This window comes from Myotis yumanensis, unplaced genomic scaffold (genome assembly GCF_028538775.1).
Source record: "Myotis yumanensis isolate MYYU_CA2020_CCGP unplaced genomic scaffold, mMyoYum1.0.hap1 SCAF_16, whole genome shotgun sequence".
NCBI classification, from domain to species: Eukaryota; Metazoa; Chordata; class Mammalia; order Chiroptera; family Vespertilionidae; genus Myotis; species Myotis yumanensis.
In genome coordinates this window covers 32220966-32238960 of record NW_027223767.1, presented here as the reverse complement: position 1 = coordinate 32238960, position 17995 = coordinate 32220966, and the positions used below count along the sequence as shown (strand labels likewise).

Here is a 17995-nt window from a genome sequence, read left to right as displayed (position 1 = left end):
GAGGTGCCAATCGGGGGTGGGGAAGATGGTGGTTGTGCTGGGTACCTCTCCTAGACACCTGACTGCATCAGAGTGGGGGGGCCGATCGGGGGTGGGGAAGATGGTGGTTGTGTTGGGTACCTCTCCTAGACACCTGACTGCTTCGGGGTGGGGGTGGGGTGATCAGGGGCGGGGAAAGTGGTGGGTGTGCTGGGTACCTCACCTAGACACCTGACTGATGGTCCAGACCGTGAGCAGTTTTCCTTCTGATCACTCGTCATTCCGGTTCTGGTCTATGAAGGCTGGAGAGCATTTACTTACTTAGGATCACTGAAGGTCACACTTCAGTGATCAGGGAGGGGGGGCCAATTGGGGGTGGGACTGGCATGGGGGAGGGGCCACAGGCAGTTGGCTGGCTGGCCGCCCCCCCATCAGGCTGGTTGGCTGCCGCAGTGCGCATCATAGCCACTGGTCGTTCTGGTCGTTCCACCAATCGGTCGCTTGGCTTTTATATATATAGATTATTGACTATATTTCCTCTGCTATACTTTGCATCCTGTGACTATTTTGTAACTACCAATCTGTACTTCTCAATCCCTTCACCTTTTTCACCCAGTCCCCCAACCCTCCTCTTCTCCCAACCCTCCTCCCCTCTAGCAACCATCAATCTGTTTTCTGTATCTATGATTTACTATAATTTTTAAATGTTTATAACTCTTAGTTCTGAATTTAATATCAATATTACACTATCAGGAAGATAATGGAAAGTAATGACAATAAACAAAGTCATTAATGTCAATATATTTTCTTAAATCCTGGTGATTTGGTTATATATTTGCCACTTATTATAAGCTTCATTAATAATTTAATTTATAATGGGTCAGCAGATGGTAAAATAGTTTAAAATTTACAAATGTAAAGTGAACTGGGAAAAGAAAATCATTTAAAGTATCTGTGCTAGAGAATCAGCATTTAAGGTGGTGTTCAATAAATTAATAAGAAATTTGGTCTGGAAAAATGTTTCATTATTTAAAACAATATATGCAAACAGTGGGGAAAATCCAATACATTGTTGGATTGCATATGGCAAGGTGCTGGTTTGCATAGTTTCTAAAACTCTGGGATTTGGACTGGAACACATTGAAAACTTGGTCAGGCAGATGCTTTATATATCCCGGGATAGTTCTGTCGCCAAGCGTTTCTCTCACATCTGTCCCTTCATTTCTATTCTCAATGCTACCAACTTATTTCAGCTCCTTATGTCTTCTCCCACAGTCTATGGTAATAATCGTATAATTGGTCTCTCTTTCTTGGAGCTTCCCCTTCTCTGACTTCTTTGTATAGATCTCTGGATTAATCTTAATATAATGCTTTCAGTTTTTCTTCATAACCTCTTAAATGAAATCAAGCTTCTCAGCTAAACATTCAAAATCCACTGTGAATTCCAGCCTTACTCCCTGTCTAGCCTGAATAGCTTATGTCTCCTGAGGATTCAGAGGCCTGGGCATAAAAACAACAGACTCACCTTCACAAAAATAAACAGCATTCTCCTAGCTCAGCCCCTCCCCACTGCTGCAAAGACCCCTATTATTTCTGAGGCTCCTTCCCCTTTTCTTTGGCTCTTTTGTTTCCCCCCTGGGTTGTCTGCTGAGGTATCCACATCCTGATGAGCATCTTGATAAGAATAATAACATGAAAGAGCGATCCTTTCTCAATGTATACAAATATCAAATCATTACGTTTTACACTTGAAACTAATATTATGTGTCAATTATACCTCAATTTTGTTAAAAGAAAATAACACTAAAGATGACTATGAACCAGACACTGGGTCACACTGTTCAGGTCTGTTACCTGAGCAAATCCTTACAATCCCCTGCAGAAGGTACCAGCAGGAACTAAGTGACAATGCCAGGATAAAGCCCTGGAAGGCCAACTCCAAAAGTCTAACTCTCAACCACCAACCACACTACAAGGACATCTCTGATGTCACCTTGCATCATGGAGGATGAGGAATTCCACAGACTCTATGCCCTTGAGCTACCTTCTGTGTTTCTACCTTACAGTGCTCCTCTCCCTGCTTAGAAGTCAGTGGTGCCGTTGTCACCAGAGCCTTGGGCCTGGACCTGCACCATTCGAGTCACTGGTGAGCTGGAAGATTTGATGTGTCAAAGCTTCACTCTGTCTCTGGAGCCCTTCTATTGTCATAGCCCCGTGGGGTCCCTACCCAGGTAGGCAGGATTTATTCTCACCCTTTTGAGCTATACTCTGAGGGCAAAGTACCCAAACTGTTCCTGTGACCATTTTGTCTCCCCAGATTCTTTTAGAGATTTCAGTGAACATAAATCTTCCATTTTTAACTTTGAACCCCTTCTTTCTACATGACAACTAAGTGTGGGTTCGTGAGCTGGGCTGGAAGATCTAATGTGAACAGTGGCCCCTGGGATGAACTCAAAATCCATCTCTTCCCCACTAGGGGACTGGGATGGGCGGGAGAAGCATTTTTAAAAAATATATGTATTTTTTATTGATTTCAGAGAGGAAGGGAGAAAGAGAGAGATAGAAACATTAATGATGAGAGAATCATTGACTGGCTGCCTCCTGCACGCCCCACACTGGGGATCAAGCCCGCAACCCGGGCATATGCCCTGACCGGGAATCAAACCTTGACCTCCTGGTTCATAGGTTGATACTCAACCACTGAGCCACACTGGCTGGGCGGGAGAAGCATTTTTTATTGAATCACTCTTTGAACTGTTAGAAAATTATATATATATCCCTTTATCAGTTGACAAAATCTAGTTAAAAATAAGCAAATAAAAATTTCAAATCCCCCCCTCTCTTAATCCTCCATACTATGGTTAATAGGCAGAGTCTGTGTAATTTTTTCCTGGGAGGCTGTTTAGTCTCTCATATAAACAGATTCCTGGTGGGTCCCAACCCAATATACTCCTGACTTGAACTCTGTTTAGACAGAGTTGAACCCAACTATATTTATTCCCTACAATTCCCATATGAACCCTGGAATCCACCAAATGGAAACATACCCCAAACAGCCCTGTGTTTTCTTGCAATGTCTTTTTCATGACCCTTACTTTACCTAAACTTCTTACAACTTCTACCTCCTCAAATCCTATCTTTTAATGCGAAGGTCCAAGGTTCCTCTCCAGGAATCCTTTATTGAGCACCATAGAAGGAACTCTCTCATCCTGCCCTAAACTCCTAAGTGCTTTAAGTCACTTTCCTGGCACTTACAATGGCCATTTTTAGTTCCCACTGCACTCTCACGCAGGTGTATATTCCACATCTGTTAAGATCTACTTCATTTGGGTCTCGAAGACTCTCCCCAGGGAAAGGGAGAGTATATTTATCTGCTACGTTAGGGTTTGAGTTAAAGCCTAAGCCTCCTAAATCTTGATGTGTGTATATTGGGGTTGGGGGTGGGGGATCTCTCTGGTTTCATGATGGCTACCCACATTCCCTTAGATTGGAAAACTGGGAAGGAAAAGTAGAAATAAATGAATCTCCTCTACCTTGGAAATTAGTTCTTTCAACAGATTGCGTTAGCACTTGAAATCACTGCCTTAACTACTAAAATTGATTAAATTAGCAGCTCTGTATTTTGCCAAGATTTTTATAGGATCCCCACCCCCATTCTCAACAAATTAAAACTTGGCTTGGAGGGGAGTATAGTAGACTGGAGACATTTCTCCTCCTGTCGCTGGATGCTGGTGTAGCAAGCTTTTGACAGTTTTTAAAAAGAAAAAGTTAATTCTTGATTACTACTCCTTATGGTGTCTTATATCAGGACTGCAGTATGGGTGAATGGGAGGAAAACTGATGTAACATTGAAGAGTTTAATAAATATTTGTAATTTGGGTTTTTTAAGTCATTGATTCACAGAAAGCTATTATTATAAGAAGTAGAATTATTTTATTTCAAAGGTAATGCTAGGTCTTTGATAATATGTTAATGAATTGAATAAAATATTCCATGATATAAATGTCAGACCTAGAGCAAACGTAGAGCTTTAAAACAACATTTAAAAAATGTATTTTTATTGATTTCAGAGAGAGAGAGAGAGAGACATCAATGACAAGAGAGAATCATTGATCAGCTGCCTCCACCACACCCCATACTGGGGATCAAGCCCGCAACCCAGGTATATGCCCTGATCGGGAATTGAACCGTGACTTGGTTCATAGGTCGACACTCAACCACTGAGCCTTGCCGGCTGGGCTAAAAGAACATTTTTAATTTGTCATGAAATATAATAACTGCTAGCAATCATATTTACTGTCCAAAAAAGATAAAACTCCAAAGTCTAGAAAAAAAATGTAATGTTCAGCTTAAATAATACAAGAGGGAGTGATAAAATGATGAAGAAATATGTTTTATGATTTCAAAGTAATATAATTTCGACTTCCAGTTCAAATGAAACACATATTTTTACTAAACCCTGTACTCACATCAGCTTTCAAAGTATGCATTTTTGCTTGTGTTATAATTGGAAGTGAAAATAGGACACAAAAGTATATATATATCCTATATATAGGATGATCACAGCAATGTTTTTTTTTTAAACTGTGCATGACTAAAAGCCCAAAGGAAATGCACTGATGTATTATTAACAGTTATCTTTTGGATTGGGGCTACAAACATGATTTTTAAATTTCTTTCTTGTTTTTGACATTTTCAAAATCTTCTATAATGAGGATATATTTATTTTATATTGACCAAATGAATGAAAAGCTATTTTTTAAAGTAAGCATTTATTTCCCACACTGTCGTGTTTATTAAGTAGAATATTTCCTTTCTTTATGCTCCTCATGATTGTTTGGGAAAGTGGTATGAGCAAAAATTAAATGCTGAGATGAGCTCCATTCAATGTTACCAGGAAGCAGGTATCAGAACACAGATGAACACACTTCGGCCTTCAAAATAATCAAGACACTGGTTAGTCATAATTTCAGTTTAACCCTCCTCCCTTTGTGACTAGATTGTTTTGCCATGGAACTGTCCCCTGGAGAGTTCAGGTGTGTAAATGCTCAGATCTTGCTCCATTGGACAACTGCTTTCCTTCACCACCTTTTAGTATACTTAATGATTTCAGTGTAGGAATATCGTGGTGTAAAGTGGTAGGGAAATATAAGGTGCTAAAATAAGATAAAGCAATATAGTTAAAAGGCTGTGGAGTTGCCTGTTGATTGCTGAGGGTTTCTGCAGATTTTATCTACAGACTCAGCGAATTGTGCTGATGAGGAAGGCAGTAGAATCTGAACAACCAGGATCAAAAGGAGAAAAGATGTCTTTGATCATCTATTTGACTGAAAGTAATAGTCACAATTTAGTTGAGTATTTTACAGGTGCCAAACTCATCCAAAAGAACTCTTTTTCATCCACATTTAATGTAGCCATTGGCATTGATTTGTACAAAAGTGTGTTCAAAAGTCTTTAGAAAAACAGGTATGCATTTGTCTGGTTTACCTCCATATTGGAGTGCCAAAGAAAAATGTCAGGTGTGAAATCATGAATCCGATAGATGTCGCCAAGGTAGAAAGATTCATGAATGAGTTCCTTTCAAGTAGAGTCAGGGATGGGGAATGTCCGGCCCATAGGCCATGTAAGGCCCGTGAAATCATTTGGTCTGGCCCTACCAAGGCATTAGGGGTGAGTTCATTAAATGTGCTAATCACATTTAGTAGCTTGCAGTACCAGCTCTCCATAAGTTATATATTCAGGTTGAAAATAATATTTGAAGGGATAGGATTGGCATTAACAATTTGGAAAATTGGTAATTCTTTTCCAATAATGATTAGCACTTTAAGTTTGAATAAAGAAAAAGATTTTATTTCTGTGTGTAACTGCTTTTCCTTGTTGACTTGCTTAATTAGATCTGTCCCATTTACATAAAAACATAAATATTTTAGAGTAAACCCAATTTAATAAATGAACAAACTTATTAAGATGTAATTACTTTTCTAAGTTCTGTGTTTTAAAAGTCATAATTAGACTACGGATTACAAAGTATTCTACATGGAGCCTTTAGGGAGGTTTGGCTTATCTTTCTGTAATTTTATTTGGTTTAAAGCTAAACACGCATTAATATGGAATGAAAGGCTTATAATTGGAGTAATTTCATATTGATAAAGCAAAGTTTTATTAAAAACATATGTAGAATTACTATTTACGATGGAGAAATAGAGAATAAAAGCATCCCAAGAAGGAATTTCTGGTTTGGCTTCATGTTTCCCCACACATAAACACTTGTATATATTATTTATGAATATAAGTGAGTATGGATAGTATGGATATAAGTAGAAAAGTACAAAAGTGTGCCTAAATCAGCTTCAGGATAATGATTATCTTTGGGGAGAGAAAAAAAAGAATTGAGAGGTTTGGGCTTTAGTTGTATCTGTAATATTTCACTTTTAAAAAGAGTGAGAAAGAGGGTAGGTTTCTCTTATGTCCTGAATGTTTGAAATACTTCATTAATTGAAAATTTGAAAGCAAAGAAGAAATAAGCAGCTTAATTCTCTGATTGCTTTTCTAAAGATCCAAGTGTGTATCTCCTGTTGACTTGAGAGCATTGTTAAATAAGGCTTAAAGGGTGCCTAGGGGGTTTATTTCTACAGTCTTAGCATATACTGATAATAACAACAGCTCTAGCTTATTAAGCAGCTCTAGCTTATTATACAGTGTGCCAGGCACTATGTGAAGTGCTTTAAATATGCTCTTTACGGCTATGACAATAACTGTGAAAAAGGTATTTCCTTCATTCATTTCTATTTAACCGATGGCAAGGTGAGCTATAGTTCCAATCCATTAGTGGTGATAAAATGTGCTAAGTGAAAACTCAGACTTCCAAATGTCAAGTTTAATATCCCAAAGATCATTTCTCATCTAGTGGTTTTCTTTTTCCAGGAGTTATTTTTACATTTTAATATGTTTACTTGAGAAAAATCAGACAGTATGGGCAGGGAAAAAGAAGGTAAAAAATTGTCTGTAATTTCACTATCACCCAGAGAAAATTACTGTGGTATATTGATAGGTGCCCTTTCATATGTTTTTCCATTCATAAATTTGTATGAACTTTCAAATACTTTAAGAAGAAACTATCAAAATTTCTCTATTGGCTCAGTGGATAGAGCGTTGGCCTGCAGACTGTAAGGTCCCAGGTTCGATTCCGGTCAGGGGCATGTACCTTGGTTGCGGGCACATTCTCAGTGGGAGATGTGCAGGAGGCAACTGATCGATGTTTCTCTCTCTCATCGATGTTTCTGACTCTCTATCCCTCTCCCTTCCTCTTTGTAAAAAAATCAATAAAATATATTAAAAAAAATTTCTCTATTAGTAGTGCCTATGGCAAGGTGCTTATTGCAAGAATAAATTATGAATTTGGCCTTTAATTCATACATGTCTGTGTATTTTTAAAAGCAGAGTCTTAAACCAAAAAAAAAAGAGAAAACTTCATTAAAGAATCTATACAGCATGTATGAAAAAGAAATTATATAAGCTACTTTTTAAAAAATCCTGGTGTTGCCCTCGCTGGTTTGGCTCAGTGGATAGAGCATCGGCCTGGGGACTGAAGGGTCCCAGGTTCGACTCCAGTCAAGTTGCAGGCTCGGTCCCCAGTGGGGGGCGTGCAGGAGGCAGCCAATCAATGATTCTCTCTCATCATTGATGTTTCTATCTCTCTCTCTCTCTCCCCCTTCCTCTCTGCAATCAATAAAGATATATTTTTTTAAAATCCTGGTGTTTATTACATTGATCTATCTAATACAAAGACCAACTGAACAGTAAATTGTAGAATCAATAAGGAGTATATTACCTGCTGTGGATAGTTTATTTCAAAGGACAGGTGTATCTTCATTTTAAGAAAAATAAAAAATGACTATATAAAACATGAAAACCAGTATTTCAAAATTCTACATTTTTATCATGTAGTTATAATCCAAAATGCTCAAAAAAGGAAAGTAAGCCTTGGCTGGTGTGGCTCGGTTGGGCGTCGTCCATACACTGAAAGATTGCTGGTTCGATTCCCAATCAGAGCATATGCCCAGGATGGGGGCTGGATTCCTGCTGGGGGTGGGGGGTGAGGAGGCAGCCAATCAATGTTTTGCTCTCACATTGATGTTTCTCTCTCTCTCCCTTTCTTCCTAAAAATCAATAAAAATATTTTAAAAGAAATAAATGTTAAATTTGAGAAAAGGTACAATGCACATATTATCTTCAAAAATCCATGTAGATATTTTATATTTTTCCAAATATCATTGCTTGATTCAAGAAATGTGACGTGCAGATTATCATGACATCTTTCTGCTCTTCATTCCTGGAGAACATCACCATGAGCAATTAAACATTCATTAACACATATTTATTAAGTACCCTCATGCACAAGATATTAATCCTCATCGATTACATAAATTCAAAGTAACAGTGCAGTTTTAGATCACCTGGATATTATTTGTGTTCATAACATGTCATGAACAGGAAACAGTGATTTCTACTATTTTTCCCAATTTTTTATAATGGTAAAATCATAGACCTTGGTATGATGAATCTGGAGAAGAGGAGGCATTTCTTTTTCTCCTTTTTCTCCTCCCAGACAAACCTCATCCCTGAAGGTAGCTACAAGTCTCCTCCTCTCTGGTGTCTTCCCCATCCCATTCTGCTTCCAGGGAAAGATTGAGACATGAAAGTATCCCAGACAGACTAATAATTTGATGCTTCCTCAAAACAGTACGCTTAAAAATATTTATCCAACATTTTAGGTGGGGTTAGGGAGAAACTAATATTTTTATTATTATATTAAAAAGAGGGTTCAACCACCCCCACTAGCTGAAGTAGAATCAAGGTTCTGGAAAGAAGAAATATCATTTTTTGTAATTCTTGTTCTCATTTCTATTTTCTTTTGCAATTTACTGAATCAGACTACTTGGGAGACATACCAAAGAGTTTAAAATTTAGGCTTTGTTCAACAGTTTGAAATTCATTCCAGAAAAAACAGCTTGGCTCTATGCATGGTTTGATTTCAGAATTTTAGTTGATTTCATCTGCAGCTGCTCATGGCAAAACTAATCAGCTGACATAGGTCAACTCTGGAGAGGAAGTTTTTGTTCTTTAAACGTCCATGTGAAAGCATTGTCTTCTTTGGTAGAAGCAAAAACAAATTATATTCACCAGGAAGGTAAGTTTTGTATAGCCCTAGCTGGTTTGGCTCAGTGGATAGAGCATCGGCCTGCAGACTGAAGGGTCCTGAGTTCAATTCCAGTCAAGGGCACCTGCTGGGATTGAGGGCTCAGTCCCCAGTAGGGGGCATTCAGGAGGCAGCTGATCAATGATTCTCTCTCATCATTAAAGTTTCTATCTCTCCCTCTCCCCTACTCTCTGAAATCAATTGAAAAAAGAGAGCCTCTGTTCTTTTTTTCTTTCTTTTTTTTTTTTTTAAAGAGGTTTTGTACAGAAATCTTAGTTAACTAGCACATTTCTGGTTTTGGTCGCATTCCATATGTATTGGTGTCTGGGACAGGTACCTGGATTTTTCATTCCTTAATACAGCTGTGTCCCTCAGATAAACAGAACTGTGCTCTTGCTGGCCTTCCATAGCCCTCTATTAGAGATAATATTGTAATTGTTTTTGCATGTTTGTCCTCTACTAAACTATGTGGTTGGTAGTAGGTAAGAGACCATATTGTCTTCATGATTCCAAGTGGGCCCTCGAAAAATGAATGAATAGCCCTGACCAGTATGGTTCAGTTTGTTGGGTATCATCCCCTGCACCAAAAGGTTGTTGGTTCCATTCTTTTTTTTTTAAATATATTTTATTGATTTTTTTTTTTTTTTTTTTTTTTTTTTTTACAGAGAGGAAGGGAGAGGGATAGAGAGCTAGAAACATCCATGAGAGAGAAACATCAATCAGCTGCCTCCTGCACACTCCCTACTGGGGATGTGCCTGCAACCAAGGTACATGCCCTTGACCAGAATCGAACCTGGGACCCTTCAGTCCACAGGCCGACACTCTATCCACTGAGCCAAACCGGTGAGGGCTGTTGGTTCCATTCTTGGTCAGGGCACATGCAGGCTTGCAGGCTCAATCTCTGGTAGGGGACATGTAGGAGGCAGCCGGAGGTAGCTGGTTGATTTTACCCTCTTACATTGACGTTTCTCTCTCTCTCCCCCTCTCCGTTCCTCTCTCTCTAAAAATCAATAAAAATAAAAATAAAAACACGAATAAGCCCTAGCCAGTTTAGCTCAGTGGATAGAGCCTTGGGCTGCGGACTAAAGGGTCCCGGGTTCGATTCTAGTCAAGGGCACGTGCCCTTAGGCTCAATCCCCAGTAGGGGGCGTGCAGGAGGCAGCCAATCAACGATTCTCTCTCATCATTGATGTTTCTATCTTTCTCTTCCTTTCCCTTCCTCATAAAAAATAAAAAATGAATGAATAAATGTCGTGGGCAGCTAGGAAAGATCAACCGGCACTAGGCTGGTATGTGGGATATTAATGATGAATATGAAATCTCACTGGGAAAAGCTTTCTATATGAAGGTCAGAACCCCTGAACAATCTTAAGTTGCCAAAAATTCAAAGAATTTTGTCACACATTGGCTGCTTTTTGTGCATAGTCCACACCAAGCACTCACCATCTCTAATTTGATACAAAGCAGAAAAAAACTAATCCAGGTACTGACTCAGAATCTTTACACATATTTCTTATTGAATAACAGCCCTATCTGGTAGGTATTATTAGCCTCTATTTTATAGGTTAATAACTACATTCATAAAGGCTAAAAAAGTCCATGATCACTGAGCCAGGAAGAGGTGGAACTGACCTTTGAATTCACCTCTGCTGTCCTCTTCCACCATATCTCCTGTTATAGTTACACATTATATATCTCACTACGGAGCTATAAGGATCAAGGGATACTCAAGCATTATATTAATTTGAATTTTCATCTGATATTCAAGGAATCAGAAACCAGTGCTCCCCAGCCTCAGCCCTGAAATTGAAATACAGTAATATAAAAATGTATCTTGATTTCTCCCCAAGGAATCTGCCTCTCTTATCCACATAGTGAGCATTAACAATTAATGGGAAGTGCTTTCCGAGCCATATAACATCGTTCTTAATATTTATGATGCCCACGAAACACACAAACATCTGTTCTTAGAGTTATAGCTATTAAAGCATACTTAAGTGCCACGCTCTTTCTCATATAGACAAGTCAAATCTTTAAGCATTTGCCTCTCTGGAGATATCTAAATAGCAAGGATTCCAAGAAGATAGGAGGAAATGTATTTAGAACTCACACCATTCTAAAGTTCTAATTTTAGAATCAACTCATCTTGAGGAATATTAGTTCATTTTATTGTGACCAATAGCACATGGTAATTTAGAATAGGATAAAGTTATGCTTAAATGGTTGACATGATCTTTCAGATTGGGGATGACTGCAACACACCCATTAAGCTAAAGTTAAAGAAATAAAATTAGAAAAGTCTCAAAAGTTCTTTTTAAGAAAATGTATATTTTATTGATTTTTTACAGAGAGGAAGGGCGAGGGATAGAGAGTCAGAAACATTGATGAGAGAGAAGCATCGATCAGCTGCCTCCTGCACATCCCCTACTGGGGGTGTGCCCGCAACCAAGGTACATGCCCTTGACCGGAATCGAACCTGGGATCCTTCAGTCCCCAGGCCTTCGCTCTATCCAGTGAGCCAAACCAGCCAGGCTCAAAAGTTCTTTTGATGAATGAGATCATCCATCAGCAGCAAAGACAGATCTAAGACATCTGCTGTTAAAGTAAGACTGAAGAAGATTTGGGCACACCCCAAACCTAATCAAGGTGGCCTGTGAGTACCCTCAGAGAGCAGGCATACTTGAGGTAATTACTAAGAAAAAAGTCTTTTACTCTGTTTCTAAAGAGAATATGTTCATGGAAGAGAGTGGTCAACTTGATTCTCTGATAGTAGAGTTGAGTCAGTAGAGCCAGTACCTTCACCAGAACTTCCTGACTGTATGAGCTAATCTCTGTGTATATTAACACATTTTAGTTTAGCAAAGCTGAGTATCAGACCTTAACCGTCAATCATGTACAAACAAGTACTGCCACCCAGTCTTTTCCAGCTGACACTTCTTCAGATTACAACAAATACAAGATTAACATAACAGGCACAGCAACAACAATAATGGCAACTAACAATTGTTGAGCACTTATCAAATGTCAGGTATACTTCTAAAGCTTTTCATATGAATTACCCATTTAGTCTTCACAGCAACCCCGTGAAGTAAAAGAAAAGGCTGATGCACATAGAGGTTCTGTAATACGCGCTAGGCTGTATGCTAATGAGTGGTGGAACCTACATTCTAACCTTGGTAGGGTGTTGGCATTCTTATCCACTCCTGGAGGGTGGGAGACAAGGGGAAACAGTATAATTATATTTAAATCAGATGTTCAAGCAGGGGTTCTTTTGGTTGCAATATACAAAACTGCACTCAAACTATTTCAAATAAAATGTTGGGTGAGGTTCACCCTAAGTCACAGAAGGTATTGCATTTACTCTGTTATAACCCCGTGTTATAATGATCTGTTCATATGTTCATTATAATTATACCACTTAACACCAATAACTTCATGATTTTGTTTTCTTTTATTTATTACTATATTCTTGGTGCAAAGAAAAGTGTCTGACAAATGATAGGTGCTGAAGAAATATTTGTTCAAGTAAAAAGTAGGATTGGGGACACTGGACAGGGACAGGGGTATTAGTAGATTACTTTAATTATTAAAAAAAAACAAAAAAACAAGGGCAGCTGAAACCTGACTCTTGGCCTCTTGCCTTCCTCCCTGAACAATATGAGCTTCAGCACCCACCAACTACCAGACCCTGGGCTCCTGCAGTCTCGCAGCAACCCGGCTGGCCTGCCAGCAAAGCAGCCAGCATCAAATACAAGTGCTGGGGGTTTGGGCTCCCGGATCTCCATGTCCCACTCCACCAGCGTGCAGAGCGAGTGGGAGTCCGGGGGCCTAGCCACAGGAATGGACAGGGGTCTGGTGGGCATAACAGGCATCATACTATTGCATCATACTATTGCTGAGAAGAGCGAGAAGGAGACTATGCAATGCCTGAGTGACTGCCTGGCCTCCTCCCTGGCGAGGGTGAGGAGCCTGGAGGCTAACAATTGGAGATTGGAGAGCAATATCTGGGAACACCTGGAGAAGAAGGGATCCTAGGTCAGAGACTGGGGGCATTACTTCAAGATCACAGAGGACCTGAGGACTCAGGTCCTTGGCAGTTCTGAGGACAATGCCCACATCGTTCAGCCTGTCTCGCTGCTGATGACTTCAGAGACAAATATGAGAGGGAGCTGGCCATGAGCCAGTCTATGGAGAGTGACAATAGGCTCTGAAAAGTTGTTGATGACGCCAGTATCACTCAACTGCAGCTGGAGACAGAGATCGAGGCTCTCAAGGAGCAGCTGCTCTTCATGAAGAAGAACCAGGAGGAGGAAGTAAATGGTCTACAAAGCCAGATTGCCAACTCTGGGTTGACCACAGAGTTGGATGCCTCAAATCTCAGCACCTCAGGGTATCCAGGCCCATATGATAAGCTGGCTCAGAGGAACTGAAAGGAGCTGGACAAGTACTGGTCCCAGCAAACTGGTCCCACAGTGGTCACCTCACAGACTACTGAGATGGGAGCTGCTGTGATGACACTCATGGAGCTGAGGCGTATGGTTCAATCCTAAGGGATCGACCTTGACTTGATGAGAAATCTAAAGGCCAGTTTGGAGAGCAGCCTATGCGAGGTGGAGACGTGCTGTGTCATGAAGATGGAATAGCTCCACGGGATCCTGCAGCACCTAGAGTCAGAGCTGGCCCAGACCCGGGCAGAGGAGCAGCACCCAATAATAGTATGAGGCCCTGCTGGAAGAAGGGGAGGACTTTGATCTTGGTGACACCCTGGACAATGGCGACTCCATGCAATCCATCCAAAATACTGCCACCCAGAGGATTGTGGACAGCAAAGTGGTGTCTCAAGTCAATGACATCAAAGTTCTGAGATGTTAAGGCAGCAAAACCAGGGGACCCCTTGAGGGTCAGGAGGCCAATAAAAAATTCAGAGATCGCCCTGGCTGGTTTGGCTCAGTGGATAGAGTGTTGGCCTGGGGACCAAAGGGACCCGGGTTCGATTATGGTCAAGGGCACATGCTTGGGTTGCAGGCTCGATCCTCAGTGTGGGGCATTCAGGAAGCAGCCAATCAATGATTCTCTCTCATTATTGAGGTTTCTATCTCTCTCTCTCCCTCTCCCTTCCTCTCTAAAATCAATTTTAAAAAAATTTAGAGATCATTGAGCAAGAGGGGGAAAAAAGCAAGAAACAGATTTCATGGCAACTGAAAATCCAGGAACAGAGCTCATTCCCCTATTCTGCATTCTACTTATGATATCTTGCTTCTGCACTTTTTTGCATAAATATTCCATCTTTCGTTTTTTTCAGTCTCCTTTGCTTACAGCTTCTGCTTTTCATAATTTTGGCTTTTGTGAAACTTTGGGTAGCCTTGGTGCTGACTCTAGTTCACCTTCTAGTTCTGGAGCTCATCATTACCTACAGACTCGGTGCCTGCTAACTCAGGCTTTCGGGAGAAAGATTCTGACTGGTTCATCTTCGGTTACGAGTTCTCCAGTTGTCCAATAAGCTGTGGCTGGAGGGTTACTTGACAAAAACGGCTGTGTAGGCTTGCTCTTTTGTCAAGGAGGCAGCTTTCACAGAGAGGATTTTGGAGTGGGTATGCACCCTCAAAATAGGTCTCCTCCGATGTCAAGCTGATGTTTCTCTCCTTTTGAAATCTAGACAGTTTTTTAAAGCCACCCTGTATATTCTAAATTACATAGAAAATTTATAGTCATACATTTTCTGTATTTTAACAGGGAATTTTTATGGACTGCCTTTTTTCCAGTTGCTTGCATTTTCAATTTGTTCTTTGATTGCTTAAAACACAGACATCTTTTCTTTCTTGCCATGCAATGAAATGTTCTGTTTTGATATGGTATGTGGTAAGTCATAGTGTTTGCATTTTCATTATTATATCAAGAAGTCAATCTGTTCCACTCTTTTTAACTAGTGTAGTTAAAGGCTTTTGATGGATTCTTGTGATAATTGCATTATGATTTTCACCCTTTTATGTTTTGGACTACATAATTTCTGGGGTGTTAGGAGAAGTGCCTGAAATTTTACTTGTGATTATTGATTTAATATTGATGCTGAAGAGCCTTCAATTGCCCTTAATTTACAAATGAATTCCAAAAGATCACTTATAAGTCAGTTGTTTGAAACTGAAATGCATTCGCCTAGCGATCCATGAGAGCTTATTTAACATATAATATATTCACTCAGTATTCCATTAAGAGCCACTATTTGACTGGCACCATGTTAAACAACTGTGTTTACAACATGAACAAAACAGAGTTAGTCCCTGTCTATGGGAGGAACACAAATAGGCAAACAATTACAATAGTGATAGCTGATCCTGCCGTGTACATAGTAGGTTCTCCAAAAATTTTCATAGGATGCATGACTCAGTAGGCTAAAAGTGAATAATTCACATTTATTATTTCATTTCACCTTCACACTTCTCTGAGGACTTAACCGTTTAAAATATCGAATCCTAACTAAACTGGTTAGTAATTCCACAAAGAAAGACAAATTTACAGTGGATATATTTTAAAACTTTGTATTGATGTATAAAATTTAGACAGAGATGTATGCATATATCAAGTCCAACTCACAAGCAATACACCTGATCAAGAAACAAACTTTACCAGCATCCCAGAGCTCTCCTCATGCTTTTCACTGTCACTACACCCTCAAGGTAAAGAATGTTATTTATAAATTAAAATAAGTTGGCTAGCTGTCATTTAATAATGTATTAGAGAAGAAGAAAGATATTTAACTCCTAAGTTGTTCATTTAGGATACCTGTGTTACCAGGCTTGTTTATTTTGTCAGTTATGATTAGATCCAACTGTACATAAATGAAAATTCAAAATAACAAATGGCGTAAGTAAGGCATTTTATTTCTCTTTGATACAAAAGAAGTTTAGAAAGAGATACCCAGGGCTGATTTGGCAGCTCCATAGTTATCATATATCCAGTTTCCTTCTTAATAGGTCAACCTTTCTAGGGCATAGCTAGTAATGGTCCTAGATGGCTATTGAAAGTATCCGTCACCTGCACATTCCAGACAGGAAAAAAGAAGGAAAGCCAAAAGGACGTAAAGACCTGCAGGCTGATTAAGTTCACTTCTAAGGAGTCTGTCCCCAAGTCCCTCACATCATTTCTGCTTTTATCTATTTGTCCAGAATTTAGTCATGAGGCCATCTGGTTTTTAAGAGAAGCTAATCTTTTAGCTCAATACAATAATGCTCCCAATAATATAGGAGTTCTGTTAGTAAGGAAGAAGGAGAGAGCATATTTGGGGTAAGCTACTAGTAGTATCTGCTATAGTTATGTTGATTTTCATTATAATTGCTTACTGTATGTCACATTGTCTAATGAAAATTTTCGTCCTAGGAAGGGAGGAAAATGGAAATTTAGCTGTCATGTATAAGAAACTGAGAGATGAGAGTTCAAAGAAAGGTTTCATGCATAAGAAAGTGAAAGATGAGAGTTCAAGAGAAGTTCGTTTACTATACAAAGTGATCTATCCAGATTCAATTTCTTGCTGTAGGCCAAGGAACCAATCAGCAAACCTCTCTTAAGCCCAGGAATCTCACTGCTAGATTGTAGCAGCTACACCTCCCCTCTAATTACAGCAAATCATGCTGGAAAATTTCTCAAAAAAGTTGTGTGTTGCCGCCTAGAATGGTTCAGTGGTTGAGCGTTGACCTATGAACCAGGAGATCATGGTTCAATTCCTGGTCACGGCACATGCCCAGATGGCAGGCTCCATCCCCAGTAGGTGGCATGCAGGAGGCAGCTGATCAATGATTCTCTCTCATCATTGATGTTTCTATCCCTCTCCCTCCCTCTCTGGAAAAAAAAAAAAAGCCCTGTGTGTGTGTGTGTGTGTGTGTGTGTGTTTTAGGAATTGGCTAAGAAAATTCAGACGGATAGTATTAAGTCCTCACAGGTATGTTTTCTTCTTTCAAGATTAGTATTTTGAAATCAGCAAATGGGTAAATGTTATACTAGAACCTGGCTTATTATATGGATTTATATCTAGAACAAGTTAGCTCTTGCTTCCCACAAGAAAAACTACTTACATAAAAAGGCTAATGCACCATGATTATAAAGCAGATGCTACTGTTGTCTCCCCTTTTCACTATGTTATTAATGTTGGGCTCAGTTCCAAGAAGAACCCTCTCTAGGGCTGGTGAAACTGGGAGCAAGTTGTTCTTTAAGACCTTCCTGCCTGTCATTTTGAACAGGTGGAAATCATTAGAGTGAGCATCCAGGGCAGTCTGTATCAGTAGAGCTAAGAATGTAAACATCAAATTCTGAACTTGAAAACCAAAATAGTTATTGTATGAAAGAAACTTGATAGAAGCTTTTTTGGATTTGACAATTCTAAAGATTTACATGACATTACCAATATTGAATGGAAGCTATAACAACACCTTGGATAGTTAATTAATAACAATACCAAGTTATTTTTCTGGAATTTGTTATATTTGTGTACTTGTAAACGTTTTAAGATGAATAATTAGTTGTGATGTCCCATTCTGAATAAAAATTCAAGGTTGCACCTAATTTATTTATTTTGTATTCTTTTTGTAATGAACTTCCCTCCCAATTGTATAAACTTTAGGTCTCATAAAAGCTGCTTCTACCCACTACCCCAAATCCTGGAGAAAGAGTAGGGGACCTCTGAATTAGCTGCGTTTAAATTTCCACCATGTGCCAGAGATTGTCTGTTGGTATTCAAAACCTTCCCTGTTCTTTTTGTGTGTGTGTGTGTGTGTGTGTGTGTGTGTGTTCCAATAAAGATTTATTTACAAAAAAACACGTGGCAAG

The 17995-nt window shown here is 39.4% G+C and overlaps 1 long non-coding RNA gene and 1 pseudogene across 1 annotated transcript in view; both read left to right on the top strand.

The window, feature by feature from the left end:
• Positions 1–17995, top strand: part of LOC138994904 (uncharacterized) — a 65360-nt gene that overhangs the window by 10101 nt on the left and 37264 nt on the right. The window lies entirely within an intron of this gene.
• On the top strand, positions 12836–14050 carry LOC138994536 (keratin, type I cytoskeletal 18 pseudogene; annotated as a pseudogene).